Source organism: Camelus ferus, chromosome 9 (assembly GCF_009834535.1).
Source record: "Camelus ferus isolate YT-003-E chromosome 9, BCGSAC_Cfer_1.0, whole genome shotgun sequence".
NCBI classification, from domain to species: domain Eukaryota; kingdom Metazoa; phylum Chordata; class Mammalia; order Artiodactyla; family Camelidae; genus Camelus; species Camelus ferus.
Genome location: NC_045704.1, coordinates 70,190,109 through 70,210,458, shown reverse-complemented (window position 1 = coordinate 70,210,458; position 20,350 = coordinate 70,190,109). Strand labels below are relative to the sequence as shown.

The 20,350-nt window shown below is 41.0% G+C and overlaps 1 long non-coding RNA gene across 2 annotated transcripts in view; it reads left to right on the top strand.

The window, feature by feature from the left end:
- Positions 1–19,781, top strand: part of LOC116665903 — a 98,593-nt gene extending 78,812 nt beyond the window's left edge. For both annotated transcript variants that reach the window (XR_004322686.1, XR_004322685.1), the window contains one exon: positions 17,661–19,781. This is a non-coding gene — a long non-coding RNA (uncharacterized LOC116665903). The remainder of the gene's footprint in view (positions 1–17,660) is intronic.
- The last annotated feature ends 569 nt before the right edge of the window (positions 19,782–20,350 follow it).

Here is a 20,350-nt window from a genome sequence, read left to right as displayed (position 1 = left end):
AATTTTGCATAATCATTATTTTTTATTTTTCATGAGAAAATGTTTATTAAGTTCTTCTATAAGATGATGCACTGGTTGGCAATTTTCTTCTATCCCTTGGGTTGTGTTTTTCCTTCCAACTAGGTTTTGTGTTGTTTGGTTGTCATTGTTTTTTTATTGAAGTACAGTCAGTTATAATGTGCCAATCTCTGGTGTACAGCACAATGTCCCAGTCAATTCTGCATAATCTTTCGAACAATTTTGTGAACTAGATAGATTCTTCTCCATTTCACAAGTGATGATTAACAGCTGAATGCCTTGCTAAAGTTTAGTAGATGATTCACTGAAGGTTAAACAATTAGAAGTTCATATCGTGATACAACCAAAATCTTTCTGATTCCAAAATCTTATTCTCTGTATGATGATGCTTATTTACTCAAAAGCAGTGGTTCCACATCTAAAATGGGGGGAGGAGTTAAACACACATTAGAAAACAGTGAAACAAAGATATTATAACATAACAAGTATATTTTCTGCTAACTATGTTTATTTATTTTGCTGTGCTTTGTTTAAAGCTAAAGTTTCTGTGGGATAATAGCTGTGTAGAGAGTATCTGTGCATTCAGTTAATAAATACTGACTGAATACATACATAAAACACACTGTGTGCTACGGTGGATTCAAAACTGAATCTGATACAGATCATAGTCTCAAGGAGCTTATGACCCACAATGGAAATCAGAACACATATAGAGACAGCGTTAAGTGTCTGTTCTGATTATATCTCTATGAGTGGCAAACCACACCAAAGCTTAGAGATTTTTAGTAACACAAAGCAAAAATGTGTAATTCTCTCTGACAGTGATGTTTATGAACTGAGATCAGCTGGGAGATTTTGACTTGGCATTTCTGATGTCATTCACAATCTGTTAAGAGTTGAACTGGAGACATCTGAAGGTTCCAGTGGACTAGATTTCCAAGATGCATCACTCACAAGGCTAGTAATTGGTTCTGACTGTTGGCAGGGAGTTCAGCAGAAATTACCAACAGGAACGCCTACTCATGGCTTCGCCATGTTTCTTGAGCCTCCCACAGCATGGTAGCTGGATTCCAAGAGTGAGTGTTCGAAGAGGCCCAGGTATAACTCCAAGACTTCTTAAAACCTAGTTTTTGACATAACACAAAATCATTTCTTGTACACTCCGTTGGTCAAAGTTCTGAGCTAGCCAGATTTAAGTGGAGGGGGCTAACAGGGTTATGAATATTGAGAGGTGTGGCTCATTTTCAGACTATTTTTGTAAACTACCTACCACTGTCTGCCCAGTGATCCACATCCTATATTCATGTAAAGCCTACTCATGCCCCACCAAGAACCTGCGAAGTCTCGTCCTACTACCACGTTGGCTCAGCGAGAAGTTGAGGAGCTTGTCATTTAAATTATGTCGAGGTACAACATCATTCTGTCTGATCTTGAGCCTTGTGAAATGATAACACAAGTTATCTGTCTCCCACACTAATAACTTGGGGGAAGAGATACACAATATACACATCTGACGCAAAATGGTGACAAGTATGAGATACCCACGAGAGATACTTACATTCAGAACGAGGGTGGGAGATGGAAGTATCTATCACTACTTCACGATCCTGAGATCCAGGCAAGCACAAGTCATCAATTCCTTGATTAGATCAGTGATACTCCCTGGGAGTGATTCTCCACTCTTTACTGAGTCACCCTTCACTCTTGATGGTGCTTCTGCCAATACAATTTCCTTAAAATTTCATGAGTTTTTTATGAATCTTATTAAGGTTCAGTCTGGACAACAAACAGAAAAAAAAAAAAAAGCCTCACTCACAAATTTCTTTGAGATAGTTTCTTTTCTACCTTTGATTGAGAATCATTGTAATGAGGAGCAGTGCCCTTAAGATTCTTTTAAGGCATGCCACACTCTTTTTGATGTGTTCTAAAGGAGCTTGCAGCCATACCTTTGATATGAACTTGACTCTGGGGCTACAATTTACTGGCAATGCCGTGGATTTGATGTACACCTTAAGGCATTTCTTACTTTGAGAATCTTTTGCTGGTTGTAAAGAAAAGCAGGACCAGAAATATTTTTTAAAACTAAGTCGTAAATCTTTCATATTTCCTGTAGGTTTGTTAGAAAATTGAATAGGACTCCTTCTATAACCATACCTTACCATATATGGCTAAAAAAAAAAAAACAGTTGGCACTTTTAGCATGTGCCGGAGAGTCTTTTTTATCCAAATCCACTAATTCTTAGGTTTATCTAGCATTTGCAATGCTCTGAAATGTTTGTAACTGAATAAAAAAGATCTCCTCTGTAGCCTCCAGTAACAATGTTCTCACAGTCTTTCAAGTGTTCATTGTCTCCTTAAGGCCTTTGTAGTTTCCACCTGCCACTAAGGTTTGGGGTTGTTTGTTGCCGCAGCACAGTCTAAACTCCCCTAAATGCTGCACGTACCCCATCTCATTTGATTTTTCACAAGAAGCCTGTTAACAAAGATGTGTCTCTTATTCCAGTACGTGACTTATCAAGAGGTGGCTAGGGCTTCTGCCTGCATCACTGTTGTCCTCACTGTCTGGAAGAGCCAGCATCTCGAATGTTGCCAGGCACGTGGCAGAGGGTAAAAAGAGCTCCAGAGGACTGTACACAAGACAAGTGAATGCTCGGCACAGAAGGGACACATGTCACTTCCATTCACAAGTCGTTAGCTAATAACAGCGACACGCCGTACTGAGTTCACCAAGGTGGGAAATAGAATCCTATCACACACTCTGAAGGAGAGAGAGAAGTAAATATTTGCAACTAGTTCAAATGACCACCATCTCATGAAAAGCTCCTAACACAGTTCTGGTCAGCCTGGATGCTCAACAAATAGTAATGATTGCGGCCCCTCTCATTATTGCCTTTGCTGTGGTCTGCTCTTAGGTCTGCATTCCGCTGACCATCTGTCCGCTTGTAGTCTTGCAATATAGTATTAAAAAAAATGGAATTGGTGTTTGAGTCCAAACTTGACCACTTACCAGCTGTGTATAAGTGGGCAAACCACTGGATTTCTATATACCTCCGCTTAAAATTTATTTTGCTAGGGATGGAGGGTATGGCTCAGTGCTGGAGTGCCTGCTTATGCACGAGGTTCTCAGTTCAACCCCCAGTTCCTCCATTAAAAGTAAATAAATAAACCTAATTACATCCCCCCTAAAAATGAAAATAATAAAAAAAGAAATTTATTTAGCTAATTTTAAAGCATGATACAAATGTAGGTCAATCCAGGACAGGCTGAGTCACGCCTCAGCCTTGAGGCTCAGCCTCACTTTGGGTCTGTTCTCCCCAATATAACCACTGCCTCTATTGAAACTCAGGGGGAAGTCCATTCTTCACCCTTTGAAAAAACAAAATTGCCGACTAGAATGCCTTTCCATACATCTCTGGGCAATTTCCCGAATACCGCCCACTGAGAATTCTCTCTTTCCATGCTCTCTTCCACTGTGCTCACTGAGAGTCCTTCCTTCTATGCCTGAAAGGGTTCCCTAAAACTGATTTCTTTCACTGTGATTGAGTTTCTCGGGAAGCTTGGCTTCATTATGACATTTCTAGCTAATGTACTTTAGACCCTGACAGTTTTCCTGTCCAACTCACCTCCTTGCGTCATCTTTTTTCACATCACTGTTCTCATCATTTCTTCTAATACCATGACTCCACCGTTCCTTGCAAACCTCCATCTTCTGCAATGTAACTTATTTACTTTCATCTTTGTTCAATTCCAAAGACCGTATCGTCAGCCTTCCTGTCAAAGTACCAACAAAGCCACTTAAAATTCCAACTATGCCACGAAAGGTAAATGTTTTCTGCTCTGACTGTTTATAATAAAGGAATTGACCCAGTTAGAGAGGTTAGGGGAAGGTTTTCCTGTGAAAGCATGATTAAGCTAAAATCTCAGGAAAAAGTAGAGAAAAAAATTATGCCTTGCTACCATTCAGTGTTACTCCAATTTCATCATCTCAATTCCAAGTTTTCATTTGACCACTGTCGTATTACCTTCTTATGGTGTTACATCTTATGTTAACAAATCTTTGTTCTTATTTCAAATTCCATACATTAAACTTTGTTATATTACCCATGTATATTTTCACCTTGCCTATCTACTCAAAAGTGACTTCTATTGTCAACAATGTCATGTTACAACAGCGTCATGTTACATCCCAGCATGTTAATTTTATTGCCAATCTCCATGTTTGTCAACAGTCTAATGTATTCATCTTAACCACAATTACTCTTTTTGTCAGTGTATTTCTTTATAGTAAGTCAAAGTCTAAAACTACCTTTTTTCCCTTCCTTTTTTTTTCAGTATCTCTTTATCCTATCTGACATAGAATCACCAGCATCTAGGCTACTTCCTGACATAAAATATGTAGTCAATAAATACTTGTTGAATAAATGAACAAATGAATATTCTTTTCTGGTTTTTTAAAAGAGAAAGTGAGGAAATCTTGACAATTGAGAGTACCACAAATTTAAGCCATCAAGTCTCAAATTAGTAGTTCAGCTTTCTTTTCTAAATCACCCAAGTCTCCCTTACATTTCCTATAGCGTCTGTTCCCAGCAGTCATTCCTGCCACTCTCACGTTCAACAGGTGATTTCTAATTCGCTGAGATCCAAATGAGCTCCTTCAGATAGCTTCCTTTTTTGCTTCCCTCATTTTTCTAGTATCAGTCTTGTTTGAGCCATTCTCTTTCAATGACAGGAACAGATTAAACCAATTTGATACAATGACCTCAACTTTTACTCAGTCATTCATTAGCTCATTTATCAAAAATGTTTTGATGTCCCTTTGTCTAGAGCAACAGGGATTACCTCTGCCAGTAAGAGGCTCACAGAAGGATCATGTTCTCGTGTTCTTTGGTAACTCGTGTTCAAAGCCCTGTAAGTTCTGTCTGGTGTCTTTCTCTCCATCCACAGCTCTTGCTTTTCTCCTCTTTACTCTCTGTGCCCTAGTCCAGATACCGTTCATGTGCCATCCAACAGGACTTCCTGGGGTGATGAAAACATTTTGTTTCTCACTGTCCAATACAATAGCCGCTGGCCTCCCCAGACCCCCGAGCACTTGAAGAATGGCTAGTGGCACTGAGAACGGAATTTTCAAGTTTATTTAATATTAATTTAAATTTAGACTTAAACTTAATGCACGTGTGAATTACTGCTGTATTAGACAGCATGTCTCTAGCCCTTCTGCTGTTTTATCAGTTCTGTGTGTTCCTTTCATGTGGCAAGTTATGCTCCTTCTCAGGACCTTTGCACCTGCTGTTTTCTCTCTCTGGAGGGACTTCTGTTTCCCAGCACTCTCTCACAAAACTGTTCACATGTATTTATTTCTCTTCCTTTAGAGCTTGACTTAAGGACACCGGCTTCCTCATCCTGACCTTCCCATTGTTGACTGAAAAAAAAACGCACAACCTAAAAGTTGAGAATTGTGTTTACTCAGCAAACTTTCTGAGGACTTCAAGCCCAGGAGACAGCCTCTCAGATAGCTCTAAGGGACTGCTCTGAAGAGGTAAGGGAGGAGCCAGGATATATAGGAGGATTTGCAACAAAGACCAAGAAGTCGGAACACCAAAAGATTACTGTTAAGGCAAATCAGATATCACAAGTTAAGGAATTTAGCATTTTTCTACGTATGGAAAGGTACAGGGTCTGGGCTCACTGAAGTCATCCCTTCGGTGTGCACCTCGGCTCTCTGGGGCCAGCATCCTGTGCTTTCCCATCCTGAGCTCCCTCAGGGCTCGGTGTTGGGGTCGGCTGCAGTGTGATGCCTTGAGGGCTGCAACATCCTTTGTTTCCTCATTCAGGCAAAAGTTTTTATTCACACCATCTAAAGTAGAAAGCTCTTCACTCCCTGATCCCTTTTATTTTCTGTCTTTTCCCTTTGTTTCCTTCACAGCACTTATTAAAACGGAGAGTACTTTATTTGTCTGCTTTCTTGTTTATCGTGTGTCTTCCCTATCAGAATGTAAGCTTACTGGAGACAGGAACTATGCATATCGTGTAAATTCTTGTGATTCCACAGACTGAAACAGTGCCTATTAAACAGTAAGCATTTTAAAAGAGTTTTAAATAACTGAGTGAGCAAATGATGGCTGTAATTTTAGCATGGAAAAAGTATATGGGAGCACTGAAGCAGGGACAGAGTTCAGTGAAGAATTTTATGAGCTAAGTGAAAAAGGTAGTGAAGGAAATTCTAAGCAGAGGGAACATTCTGTGTGAATGCACAGAGGCATGAAAAGCATGACCCGTGTGAAAACAGTGAGAGATTACATGGGGTGGAGTGTTTCACTGTTTCTTCACCTGAGACCATCCTTCCCTTTCTCAGTAAAAGGAACTGTTCCTTTCCAAGATAAACTGTCACCAGTGCCATGGGTCAGGCACTTCTCCCATTACCTTGTGGAGCATCTTCATCAATTATCCTTTTATATTTGCTCGATTTCTTTATCTCCACTGACTTTCTGATCTGCTTAACATACATACTTGGGTAATATCTGTGGTAGGAAAAAAAAAATCTTTCCCATTGTCATGGGGGAAGAAATTCTCCTTTAGCCTTCAGGGTTCTTCTGGCTGGTCTAAGAATTAAATTGACATGAGACAGATCAACAGGGGAAGATCAAAAACAAAAGTTTAATAACATGTACACGTGTAACAGGGAAGAACAAATCTGACGCCACGTTGGATCTGATTCTTTTGCTTTAACTTTGTATTTTATTGCTTTTAATTACTAAAGCTAATCACTAAAGGAATGTTGCCTATAGCTTTAAGTACACGTTACAGCCTACCTTGGGGAACTGTCCCTCCTATGCCTGAGCATTAGGCTAAAATACCTTTGTTTAGCTCCCAGGAAAAATCCCAATCAGGCCCGCCTGAGAATGGCTGCAAGAAGGAAGAAGTTAACTCATTCCCTCTGGGGTGTGGCTGGAGCGAGGAAATATTTGCAACAGCATCTCTCCTTTTTCAGTTTGCTTCCTTATCTCCCCCTCTTTGCTCTTTAAAAGAAACCAGCCTCCAGAGCTGGGTAAGATGGTTCTTTGGGACACTAGTCTACCGTCTTCTACGTCTGCTGTTCCTTGCCCCAGCAACTCATCTCTCGATTTACTGGCCTGTCAAACGGCGAGCAGTACGAGCTTGGACTTGGTAACATGCATAGGAGAGACCCAGAAAAACAGAGTAAGTCACCAAAATGGCAGAAGCCCTCACCTTAAATACCATCCTCAGCCAAAGACAAAAGGATGTTGAGGATGGAGAGTCTGTTATGAGAGGTTACCAGCAACAGGGCAGTCGATAGGGTAAGACTGCTCTGCAGATTTCAGTCCTTGCCTTCTCCGTTGATAAGAAATTCTGGAGACTTGGTCATGCTCCTCTTCCAGGTACAGCAAATGGAGATTTCCCTTGTAAGTGCAAATGTTTCTTATAAAAGGGTAACTCCTGCTTGGTTTTCAGAGTTTCTCATGTGTCTGCTTTTTCTTAGGAAATAACCAGCTTAAAATAATTAATATGCCAAAGAGACATATTTTGGCCTGGCCAATTCTGCTCCCCGACATCATCAAGTCCATAGTGCCTTGAAGTCTCTGTTTTCTTTTCCAGCTGTTCCACGCACACTGCCTGGACTTCCTCACCCTTTTGTCGTGCCTTTCATCCCACCACTTGATTAAACTGCTTTCCTGAAGGCAGCGCGTCTCTGATCATTTTTCTTCCTTGCCCCAAACTTTGAATAGCCTTTTAGAATCAGATGAATGAAGGGTGAACTTTTAAGCTTTGGATGTAAATCACACTCCACCCCTGAATGGCCCTTCATCTTTTAAAATGTTTCTAGCACTTCACCATGATGTAGCTGAAATGGACTATTTAATAATGTATTTTCTATAATTGGTGAGCTTGGCTGTCACCACATTTGAGAAGTTATCCTTGACCCCCCTGAACCAAGCCTTCTGATGTCTCCCTGCTTGTCATTATATCTCCATTTCTGGTGTGAGATCTGACCTATGATGAGTACTTGACATGGTGTATGAATGATGATATAGTCAACCTAGAGTCTAATCTTGAATTCTGGAAAAAAAAATTCCCCGTGCATGCCTCAGTCTCAAAATTTCAGTGCCCTTAGGAACATTACAGGCAAAAAGTATCACTATATTCTCTAAATGAGAAAGGCACATGGTTTTGAATAAATGAATGAGTGAGTGGATGAAAAGAGAAAGGCTTCACCTCCGACATGTTTCATTCATATTAATAAGGAGTTTGCATTTGACTGCAGTGAGCATCAGTGGAGCAAAAATAAACAAACAAATACTAGGCAGCCTCCATATTTGTGACTTAAACTTTATTTCAGATTCTCCTGCTTTAATTAAGTAAGTATGCATGGCTTAAGTGTTGCGAGAGAATAGGTTCTCATCTCCCACAGGAAATAACTCAAGACCAATCTGTAGTAAAGTGAAAGATTTATTCAGGGAGATACACTCTCCACAGACAGAATGTGGGCGTCTCAGAAGGGAGAGCAGCCCCGAGGTGTGGGGGGTTAGTTTTTGCGGGCTGGATAATTTCAAAGGCTAACAAGTGGGGTGATTATTCCAACTGTTTTTGGAAAGGGGTGGGATTTCTAGGAATCAGGCCCCCGCCCACTTTTTGGCCTGTTGTGGTCAGCCTGGGAACGGTCAGGGCACCTGTGGGTGGGTCATTTAGGATGCTAGTGTATTACAACTGATGCAGGAAAACAGACATGGGGCATGAGGAGGGCTGTGTCCCAGGTATCCGTGGAGCCCCTGGGACGAGTCCTGCCAAGCATGGGTCCTTGGCTTCGCGCAGGAAAGAATTCAAGAGCGAGCCACAGTTGAGTGAAGGTGGATTTATTCAGAGAGATACAGTGAAAGGCAAGAGAAGGGCCATGAGGTGTGGGGGTCGGGTGCTCAGATTAAAGGTAGGTACACACTCCGTAGACAGAGTGCGGGCCGTCTCCAAAGAGGGAGAGAGAGGAGCAGAGAGGAGCAGTGGCCGTGAGGCGCTGTGTTGCTAGTTTTTATGGGCTTGGTGGCTTCATATGCTAATAAGTGGAAGGACCAGTGTAAGTAGCCTGGGGAAGGGGCTGGGATTCCCGGGAAGTTGGCCATTTCCCACTCTTTGACCTTTTGTGGCCAGCCTTGGGACTGCCATGGTGCCTGTGGGCTTGTTATTCACCATGTTAATATATTACAGTGAGTGTATAATGAAGCTCAAAGTCTACTGGAAGTTAAATCTCCCACCATCTTGAGCCTCAAGGCCTCCTGGGGGTTGAATCTGCTGCCATTTTGATGTTAATTGCTGTAGCATTCCTTGAATGGCTGTGCCCTGCCCCCTTTCTGTCTCACAATGAGCCTATGATGAGGCTCAAGGTCTACTGGAAGTCGAATCTTCTGCAGCCATGGGCCAAGTTAGTTCCAGCCAGTGTATGTCCTGTCCTCAATTGCTGTGTCATTGTTTTAATGGTGTGCCCTGCCCCCTTCCCTCCTGTCTCATAAGGACCCAATTTAGGCTCATTCCTGTATTAGGCACCCTGATACCAAAAGAAAAATAGAACATTAATTTACTGAAGGTTGTAGATTTTTATCTGAACTTGAAAGAAACCGAATACATAAAGGGTTGTTGGGGAGGGGGAAATTTCCCTCTCTAACCTCTTGAGTTCTTGTGGCTGAACTAATAATAAAATTGACACAAGACAGATTAACAGGAGAAAAAAAAACTAATTTTAATTCATACGCTTGGAGGTCCCATGGATATGGGACTTAATAAGTGACCAAAGCAGTCAGCTTTTATACTTTTTAGACAAAGAAACAATAAATTTGTGAGGGATTGATAGGACAAAGGTTCCGAGTGTCTAATTAGTGAAGAATCTAAATTTGGGCTTGAGGTAGTAAATTAAAGAATGAAACCGAGCAGGACCCTGTGGGGCTCTCCCAGGTACAAAAGCCTTTTCATGTCCCCCATTTATAGGGAAAAAGCTGCAGCCTCCTAGACCTTCTCTGAGTTCCAAAGGGCAGTTTCAGGCAGTTACCCATCAGAGAAGGGAGAGAATGTAGAAACAAAGGAGGAGCATTAAGAAACAACAGAGCAGCAATAGAGCAGGGTCCCAGTACCTCCTCAGGGGAACATGCGTAACAATGCATCTTTGAGAGCTTCTGCAGGGACTGAGGCCCCCACCCGGGGGGAGCATGGTGATTTCAGGGAGAGCTCAAGATTCCTGAACAATCCGCCACTCTTACCTCACCACTAACCAATCAGAAGAAAGCCACACGCTTTTCAGCCCTCACCTCAAATTTTCCCTAGAAAAACCTTTCCCTGAGAACTCTCAGGGGGTTCAAGTGTTTCAACACGAGCTGCCCATTCTCCTCCCTCTCCTTGTTTGGCCCTTGCACTAAACTTTTCTCTGCTCCAGACTCCCACGGGTCAGTTTGGCTTCAATGCATCGGGCACACGAACTTGAACTTGTGTTCAGCAACAGTAACAAGACTTGTTTATTTGGCTGTTGGCCCTAATTCCCTGTCTTTGATGGTAAGGGTTCCCACCTCCAAATGCAGGGAGTGTACCTCTCATGTGAGAAGTTCATTTCCTGCCTTCAGGAAGAAAGAAGGAAGGATCAGAGGGTCCCTCTTGCTTTGGCCATTTCTTAAGTAACTTTGATTAAAAATAATCAATGTGTCATTGAAGCACATTTTGGGGTGGCCTAATCTGGTCCCCAGTAGGGTCTTCTCCTAGATTTCTGAATTTTAACATTTCCTACTATAACATATCTTTAATAATTTATCTCAATTGCTTTTTGTTTGTTTGTTTGTTTGTTTTTCTTTTTTTGCTTTTTTATTGAAGTACAGTCAGTTTACAATGTCGTGCCAACTTTTGGTGCACAGCGCAATGCTTCAGTCTCACATGAACATACATATATTCGTTTTCATATTCTTTTTCACCATAAGCTACTACAAGATATCGAATGTAATTCCCTTTGCTATTTTTTGTTAACTAAAGTTATTTTCACCTAACTGGCATAAGAATCTATCATTCAGGTTAATGCTAATCTTTACTCTCTCTTCTTGTATTTTTAAAAAAACAAAAGGCCCAATTTATTAGTTTTCCTGTATGAAAATTACCATTCTGTGTTGCAGGTTTGCCTTCTAGATCTTTTTTTTTTTTTTTTTTTTGGAAAAAATTGTTTAGACGTCCCTCCGTTCCCTACTGCTTATTTCAAATATTTTCTGAATGTGTGTCCTTTGAAATACACTGCCATCTGCTGCAGAAGGACCCCATCCATCTTCCTCAGTGGATGGCGAGGACGAGCCAGAGTTTTAAGTAGAGCAGACATTCTCATATGGGAAAGTCATAAGAGCTATCTGAAGATGTGTGAGAATTTGTTCTAATCAACTGAAGAATGCTTTGTGGATACAATTTTATAGCAAAAAAAAAAAAAAAGTGATAGGTACAGAAAGATTTGGTATAAAACTCCACAGCAGATTTATATAATAGTATAGAATAATAATTCTATAGTTAAAGAAGAATGAGAACTATGGATGGAATCATGACACTTTTAAATCATAGATGATTGCTGGACTGGGTGAAAAACAAAACTTACTCACTTTTTCACTCTTTCTCTGGGCAGTTAGACATCATGACTGCTATGATTTTAGGAGCTGATACTGTTCCTAATGATGGATAATTTTGTGATTGGCTGCTAGGTCTAGAAAGCAGTCTTCTCATAAGTGTTTCTACAATCTAGGAAGCGATGCACAAAAAATTTTGGGGGCAGTTCAGGCCAGGATCTTGTGACCTAAAATTTCCTTAAGTCTAGGAGGAAAATGGATGAGAACGTTAGGGAGGGAGAAATTTCCCTCTATCCTTCTAGGTTTTTCTGGCTGGTCTAAGATTAAATTGACATGAGACAGATTAACAGGAGACAATCAAACAGAAGTTTAATAACATGTATGCACAGGAGAGACCCAGAAACACTGAGTAACTCACCCAAATGGCAGAAGCCCTTACCTCACTTGCCGTCCTCAGCCAAAGACAGAGCGGATGTTGAGGGCGGGGAGAGTCAGCCATGCGGGTACCGCACAGCGTAGAAGGTACGGTTGGGATGCACATGCACAGCCTTGCCTTCCCCACTTAGAAGAGTGTCTAGACACTTGGTTCTTCCTAGTCCGGGTCGCGGAGGGAGACACCCTTGGGAATGAGATTTCCCTTGCAAATGTAAAAGTTTCTTACAAAAGAGCAACTCCCACTTGGTTTTGGAGTTTTGGGCATGTGTGCAGCTTCCTAGAAAATAAGCAGCTCAAAATAATGTGCCAAAGAGACATACTTCAGGGTGGCAAGTCTGCTCCCCTACAAGAATTTAAGACTGGGATTATCTGATCGATAACTCAGCCTCAGTGTACAGGCTGTTCCCCAAAGGCTCGTCTGCCTACAGTGAGAACGGAGGTGAGGTGGGGTGTGGTGGAGGGAGGGACACGAGAAATGCTCTTCAATGCAAAGAGAAGGAAGGAATTCGCCCTCTAACATTTAAAATAGATTATATAAGAAGTCTGCTTTCTTACAAGCAAGGCTACTGCCCTGAGGGAAAATTTTCAAAAGTTCTTTAATCTCACTCATCACAGTTTAAGCCTGGAGGGCTTCTCTCAATATGGAGGGAAGGTCCCAGTACCTCCCAGGACAGACGGCAAGTCCAGGGCCTTTCTATCGTATGGCCAAAGTAGATGGTGATAGACGGGAGTGGTCAGGTGTGTGACTGCTCAGAGTAACTTCTAGGTGTGCGTGTGTGTGTGTGTGTGTGTGTGAAGCTGGGACAAGGGGAGCAAAGGGGAACAAACAGATGACTCAGTGGGGAAGGAGAATGGGAAGTTCTTGACTTGACTCCCCATTTAGGAATCTGGGTGCCTTTATTCCCGCGTGTACAGAAGGAACTCAGAAGTATGAGAGTGTATGCAGAGTGCTTGCAGAGAGGGGACATGTGACAGAGGTGAAGTGGCTTTTCAGAGAGGCCACAGTGCAGTCAGTGTAGGCAGGTGCTGCCTTGTGCACAGGGTACCTGAGATGAGCTAGGATCAGGCCAAGTCAGTCAGTGAGGACCACCGCGGTCAGCAGAAATGAACAGAAATTCAGTGGATGCGAGTTGGCTAAAAAGTGGAAATAAGAAGAGTCCTTTGATGGACAGAATTACTTGAGAAAATTACAGTAATTTAACACCTAAAGACAAGGTTTGAGGGGAGAGGGGCATGGTTGGCCAGAAATTCACAGTGGTAGGGGGTAGTTACAGCTAATAAGGGCTTTAAACGTCACCCAAACTTTGCTGCGCTGCCGCCTCTGTTTATATCCAGCGTGCCCGACCCTTTGTAAAATTGGGAGCGTTCTTTGGTTACAGTATTGAGGGATGGGAAGGAACGAATGAGAGCATAAATCTGCCTGCAGTGATGGGCAAAGCATTATGAAATTAGTTCATGAAGCCTAAGAGTGAAGACTTAGTGGAAATTAAAAATTCACCTGAAGCAAGACATGAGAGAAAGACGCAACTGGAAGAATGCAAGCCCTCCGTGAGTTTGGAAGGTATCGATGGTGCAGTGGGTGGGTATGGCTTCTATTAGTTAGAAGGGGGTTCCAGCAAGTCTATTATAATACTCAAGAAAAGATGCTTCTCCTAAGCCTGGAAACCTAGAAATAACTAAGCTGTAGAAATCTAGGTTAAATATGCTTTACACAATTTTATACAATTAAAATATGCTTTCAGTGATCAGTCAATAACACTTATTACGGACTCATTCCAGACTGCTGTACTCAAAATAATGAATGTCTGGAACTCACCAACTTAGTTACTTCTACAGTAAAAAAATGAAACAAGGAAAGAGATTCACATTAGCATTTTCTATGATTTTTGAAATGTCTTATCCTTCTCATGTGTGAACTATAAGTAAACAATACCATTTCCTCACCCTTATATTGTTTTTGTTATTATTAAAGTAACTATAACTTACAGACGGTGGCATAGATTTATACCCATTGGTTATTTAAAGTTCATGAAATGCCTTCCGCTCCCTGGAGAAAATGCACCGAATACGTATAAAATAATAATAAAATAATGATATGCCCAAGGATGGACCGTGTTTCTGTATTTTCATGCTGTGAGCATCACGGGCATTTTAGAGCACAGGTTGTTTATAAATGAAGCCCCCAGCTGTTACTGAGAGACTCGGGCAGAAAAGGGAAGTAAACGGAGGGTAATAATCCTGATTATAATAGGAGGCTGTTTCTATAGTGACCCTGGGTGAGCTGCATTCTCCCTAGGAATAGACCACTCAGCCAGTAGCGCCTACAAAGTACCATGTGGTAAATTACCTCCTTCCAGGTACTAAATGATACCTTGATGCCTTGGAAAAATTAATGGGTGAGTGGTTTACACGGAGAGCATTTTATTCCCTCTGAGTCAACATAGGATTCTGCCCAATTAAGTTTTGGAGGGCAGAATTTGCCCTAGAAAGAGGAGTTTAAAGGTTTAGAGTTATCGAAGCAATATAAAAACTAGCCCCTAATGTGTAGTAAAGATAGGACTTCTCACCGTGGGTTAGACTTTCATTATCACAGAGTTATTACATTTCCCTCAGTGGCCAAAGGAAGCGGGGGAACGGTGGGAGCTATCATTAAAATATAAACATTTTAACATTTTTAACGTTTATTTATGGCCAATCAGCTATCTCTTGGTGTCTTCTAAAACATGCCAAGCCACGTGGCTTGTCACAATGTCTCCGACAATTCAGAGTGTTGCCACATCAGATAAATAAATAAAAGTCACTGTTTTCTCTAGAAATATATTTTCTACATTTACTGGATTTTATATTCATTGAGACAACATAGAATTCAAATAGGCTGGAGGCATTATTGGATTTTGAACTAATTTTTTTTTTTTAATAGAGAAGGCCAAAATGCCATTTTGTGCAGTTAATCTAATTATTTCTCAAGCTCTGTTCTTCTGTTGGTTGAATTAAATTAACAAAATTAAATTAATGAATTTTTAAGGAGGATTTTCTTTAAAGAATCTGATATTATTGTGGTTATTTAAACAAAATGGATATACTTTTTATTTTTGTATAGTAAAGATGCTTGAAGTGTCTGAATCGAGTATAAGCGTACATTATTAGGTGAATAGTCTGGCAGTAATTATTTGAGGTTGACTTACAGTGACAGTAATATTATCACACTCATAAAGCACTTTTATGTTCTGAGATTTGTGGGGTTTTTACTCCAGTATTTTAATTGTTTATCAAAAGCACCTATGCAATAGGCAAAAGTGATAGACATGTAGTTTTTGCAAAAGCTGAGGATGTAGGTGAGGAAGCCGGGGAAGAGCTTTCCCCAGCTTCCATCCGCATCTCAGCCTCACGTTTCCCAAAGCACAGCTCAACAATGAAGATCTGGTCATGACACTCGTAGATACGGAAACGGAGGCGAAAAAGCATACGCACATACATTTGTTTTTACTGCAATGGTGACGGAGAAATAAATTACGCAAAGTATCATTTTAATATTCAGAGTGACACCGCTCAGATCTGCCTCCTGTCACAGCCACGTAACAGCTGTGCAGTTTCCCCTGTGAACTTTACCTTTCTCCTCTGCAAGACGGGAATAATAATCACACCTCAGGCCCTTGTCCCCATGATTAAGATATTTTAATTAATTGAGAGCACTTACAATGCCTAGCCAGGGCAACTCCCACGGTGCGACTCATTGAGATTAGAGGGTCAGGCAGGGCCTCATAAAGGAAGTGACATTTAAAATGAGAATGAAGAATAAGCTGAGGGAAGTGTTTAGGGAGAAAGGCTCCAAGGTAGTAATGGACCTGGTGGGTTTAAGGAACTAAGAGAAGGGAATTGAACCTAAAATTTCTGCTTCAAGTTGCTTATTGTGAAATAAGAGGAAATAAAGTATTTATATTAAGCAATGGCAGCCCCAAGTAGTGTGTGATCCATTCTACCCTAGGCTGGTGGTCCCGGAAGTGGGATAGGTAACTACATCCCAACAGTCCACAGGGTAAAGCAATTCACTGCTGAAGGCTGGGAATGCGTGAGAACGTCTGGGACTCAGGAAGTGTGGGACAGGAGCACGCTGAGTGGAGGGAGCTACAGTAACAAAGCCAAGGATATACGAAACACACAGATATTTCAGGAGCTTACCTCAGGAGTAGGGGAGATGGAGAATGCTGAGAGTTCTAAAATTGAGAATATAAGCAAAACAAATTATTCAGGCCACACTACAGAGTTTGGAGGTTTGGAGGCAACGGAGAATCACTGCATTATTTTAATCAGTGACATGTCATGGTCAGATTCCGATTTCTGAACGTTTATAAAACATCAGAATTTCTGGGAATGAGGTTCAGGTCTCTGTAGTCTTACTAAGCATGCCAAGTGAATCTTGTGGACTGCTACATTTTAAGAATTACTGTTGCTGTTGTTCAAAATAGTCTTAAGAATTTTGATAATTAAAAATAAAAAGGATTCTTCATGCAGAGGAGCACGAGGAAACTTTCTGAGGCAGCAGGGATGTTCTAGACTGCGATCGTGGTTGGGATTACACAAATTTATACATTTGTTAAAATGCATTAAAATGTATACCTGCAATTGGAGAGTTTTATTGCTTGTAAATTATCTTGATAAACCTGTTTGTTTTTAAAAGCCAGTGGGCTTAGTGGATAGCAAGGTAGTGCTACCCTTCAAAGAGGAATGCCATTGTTACATAAAGAGTCACAAAATTGCAAAGGGATGAACAGAGTGCTGTAGTAGTGGAAACAGTGAACACTTACTGGAAGGAGATGGTAATGGGAGGCAGGACAGAAGCTTGATAGAGTAGGATGACTGAAGAAAAACTCTTCAGGTGCCATTTGGAGCAAGGTAGAGGAGGTGAAACCTGTCGAGAAGAGAATTAACATGTAAGGAAGAAAAGTAATTACTGGGGCAGCTATAGTGAATGGGATTGAGAAAAAAAAAAACTGGCCGAATGAATCTAATGCATTTTTCTGCAGTGATTGAAAACAAAGAAAGCAACAATGAGATGTGCTGCTAAATTTTGCCAGAGTTGGTTGGACTTTTGCCAACAACGTAGACAACCAAGTTTACACTTCCTCTCTGTCCACCCGGACAAGCTCTGTTTTGCCTTCAAAGCTCTGACACAGTTATGTCCCTTCACTTGTTTCCACAAAGAAGCCACTTGCAGAAAGTTTGTCATGGGATTTAGAGATTTTTACTGAATGCCTTGTTTCTGACGTGGTGACCATGAGCCATGTTCAAACCTAATTGTAATGAGTTTTCCATGACCACATTGTGCTGCTTTCCCAAGGCTGAGATAAACTCTTCAGACTCTGCTCAGTATGATTTTGTTCTGTTCTTTGACCCTTTGGTCAGACAACCTTAAGACATCCATGGCAGTAGGAAATGAAAGATGTCCTCAGTTTCCTATCTGGCCCAAATTGGGGACATTTGACAGGACTGTTCAAGTCTTTTTTGAGAAATGGGATGCTTTTAGCTTTCTACTCTTTCCCCTCCAGCTCAAGCTGGATTTAATCCTATATTAATTGAGCTTCATTTTGTTTTTCTTTTTCCTGTTTGTTGATGTATTATTAGAGAAGAGCTTCAAAGCCGACAGGAAGCTGCTTTTTCATCCCTCCTACTCCTTAGTCCCACCCCAGACCCTCCAGCATCCTGACTCTCAACTTCAAAGAAACTGTGGAATCACTTGAGAAGACTGTTTCTCAAATTCTTCATCCTACTTCTCCACCAAAACCGAGGGGTAAGAATGGTGAACGATCAACTTCTTTCCTCTTTTCTAGCTGACCACGTGCTACATTTCTGAGTCCCCCAGCCAGTAGCCATTTTCAGTGATGAGCTGACCCTGCACAACCACTGCCTCTTTGGTCCTGGGAGCCTCCTGCTTTCCTCACCTGCCCGTCATGGGAAAGCTGTGTGCATGGCAAGCCTTTGATAGAAGATGTGGACAAAACTTCTTAGCAACCATGGCTTAAAAATACATGATCTTCGAGGAAAGTGTTCTATACATAATCTCAGAAACTAAAATGCTATTACTTTTCGAATAATTCCAAGTGAATTACACATGAGAGGCAGAGAAAATGATATTCACCATAATTTCTTCCAGGAAGAACACTGAATTTGTATGGAAATAACTTTTATAAGCCCACTTGGGACTTGGGTACAGTCTCCAAAGCTCAGCGCCCCCAAAGAGGTTTCCTCATGTGTTCAGCATTACTTATCCAGAGATAAGGGGCAAAAAGTTTTGTTGTCATAGGAAAGAGTGGAGAACAAGGAAGAAGGAGGGGGAAAAGTCTAAGGCAGATAAAATAGGCCCTTGTGTGGTGTGAACTTTTTCTTCATCAGTAGTCATTAGTACACATTTTAATTTTGTGTGTGTGTGTGTGAGAGAGAGAGAGAGAGAGAGAAGAGGGAGAGGTTCAGAAGAGGCAGACTCCTATATCCAGAGATCTGGGCTCAAACAGACACAGCCATGAGATAACAGGTACATAATACATCGGCTGTGTGTCCAGTTTTGAAAATGGGCTATTTGGGAAGTCTGGGAAATGCATTAAATTTTAAAACATATTATGCACTATTATTTAGGCAGTGGGCAAACCTGGATTTGAATCTGGACTCTACTTCTTGCCAGTTATAGACCTTTTGGAACTTCGGTTTGTGGGATTTTAAATAGACAGCCTCTGTAGAACACTTCCCAGACTCAGTAAAGCAGCGCCAGTACCTGTGATGACGATACTGATGAGGACGAGGAAGGTGATGACAACACACGTAGCCCAGCAGCTGACGGACTGAGCCTCCCATGGTGATGACCGCACCCGCACAGCGATTGTTAGCAGCAGTACAGCATAGTGTTACTCACATTTTAAGTAACGGTTTTTATGCTGATATGTGTTCACAAGAAGGGACAACATATAAGTACAAGTGAACAAAGATTTATTTTTCCATGTCATTAAATTAGCAAACTTAATAGTACTAGAAGTAAACCTCACATTGGAAACAGGGGCCATAGTCACAGCACTCTGTCCATTTCTGGAAAGATATATTGGAGTCATTAGGAAACTGAGATCAGAAGATAATTTAATGTATAAACTACTTCTTCTAAAATAGCTTTATTTATTTATAATGAACATTGACATGAATTTTCTGGCAAGTACAAGTTAGGACAATTACCAAGAAATCAGGCCATGCTAACTTGACGACTCTAGGACCCTATAGGAAAACCTGCCACAGGGACGCGCCCCTCTATGAGTACAAATGTGGACTGTTCCATGGATCGGCACAAACATAAAATACTTCAGGCTTCTTCAGGGGATATGTTTTTATAAAACATCAGCAGAGAGGAAACGTTTTGCTCTTTAAAGAATACTTCATATCAGACTATCCTTCAGGAATCCATGGTTAACAGAGAATAAAGGCACATGAAGTGGTTTACCACAAGCGGCAGTCCACCTATGATAAATGCCACTAACACAGACACCATTGCAGCTTTGCAAGATGGACTTTCTGCCGAGATCTTTTTAAAAAAATTTATTTTTCTTAAGGGGGAGAGGTAATTACGTTTATCTATGTTTAGAGGGGCACCGGGGATTGAACCCAGGGTCTCGTGCATGCTAAGCACGCACTGTGCCACTTGAGCTACACCCTCCTCTGTCAAGAACTTAATTAGGCACTGAGATTGTTCAAAGAAGTTAACGTAGATACTAACTAATATATATAAAACAGTTAAGCAACAAGTTCATACTGTACAGCACAGGGAACTATATTCAATATCCTATAGTAACTTATGGTGAAAAAGAATATAAAAATGAATACATGTGTGTTCATGTTTGACTGAAGCATTGTACTGTGCACCAGAAATTGACACAACATAGTAAACTGACTATACTTTAATAGTCATATATATATATATATATATATATATATATATATATATATATATACACACAAAAATAATGGAAAAAAATTTAAAAAGAAGTTAATGTCTTAAGTGTTTCATTGTTAGGGTGACTGTGTGGTGCTGTGACACTAACAACTCCAAGCCATGGCCGGGTCTTGGCAGGTCGGCATCGTCCAGCGTTAACAGGCCGAGAGGAGCGTGAATATTGTATTGCTCACCCTCCTTAGTTGAGGCCATCTTTCAGCTGCTTATTAAGGCACTGATTGATTTAAGAGGCTGTGTCGTACTTCATCATTACTGACATTGTACATTTTCTTTCTTTTCCTTCCACTCTTAGATGTGTGCTTCAGAAAGATGAATCCGTCATATT